An 884-nucleotide genomic window follows, 5' to 3' on the forward strand; every position below is an offset into this window, starting at 1 on the left:
CAGGCATAATTTCACTTAAAGAAAATGGATGCATGAAAGAAAATTTATATTCTATGTATTTATAGGTGTATGCATATGTTTAGGCATTTTAGGTACATACATGTGTAAAAATACACTGAAGTACATATATTTTTGCTTATGTGTTTCTGAATGTGGATATGTTCGTGTATGTTTCTCTATGAAAAAACAATTCGAAGTGGCCATAAACTTATTAAATAACTCTCACTTTTAACTCCTGTAACAGCCATTAGTTGTCTTATTTCCCAACTGTTAGCACAGTGATGTGTGTATTATACGTGCCATTAAATTTTGGAATAAATGGCTGAGAAAGTGAAAATTGTAATAAAAATGGGTCATATAAACTATGTATCATCTGCTACCTGTGCTTCATTCCCCCACTCTCACCACTATGCTTTTTACATTTTCCATTTTAGAGTCAATAATAATAATAACAATATCATATCTGTGGTTCATAGGAAGAAAAGAACCAGATTCCTGATATAGTACAAGCTGAAACAGAGCAAAAAAATTAAGCATACGAAGGGAGGTGATGAGCACATTTCCCATCCTATCTACTGGGCAAGAAAGCCAAAGTGGAAAGTATTTAGATTTCCCTTTCCTAAGATGAAGCAGCAAATTATTTAAAAAGCCCACTATCCTTCACACCAAGACTGAATACCAGCTCACATCTACTTTGAAGACATATAAAACAAATGCTAATGAATGCTAGACTTCCTGTGAAGTAAGCACTTCCAGGTGAGAAAAATGGGAACTTAAAAGAAAGTTAAGTGGCTTAAGGCCACCCAGCTGACAAGTGGCAGAAAAGGAATTCAATTCCAGGTCTCATAGACCACAAAGCTTAAGATCCCTTCTCTTCCCTCCCC

Source organism: Rhinopithecus bieti, unplaced genomic scaffold (assembly GCF_001698545.2).
Source record: "Rhinopithecus bieti isolate Rb0 unplaced genomic scaffold, ASM169854v2 scaffold_26532, whole genome shotgun sequence".
In the NCBI taxonomy this organism is placed as follows: domain Eukaryota; kingdom Metazoa; phylum Chordata; class Mammalia; order Primates; family Cercopithecidae; genus Rhinopithecus; species Rhinopithecus bieti.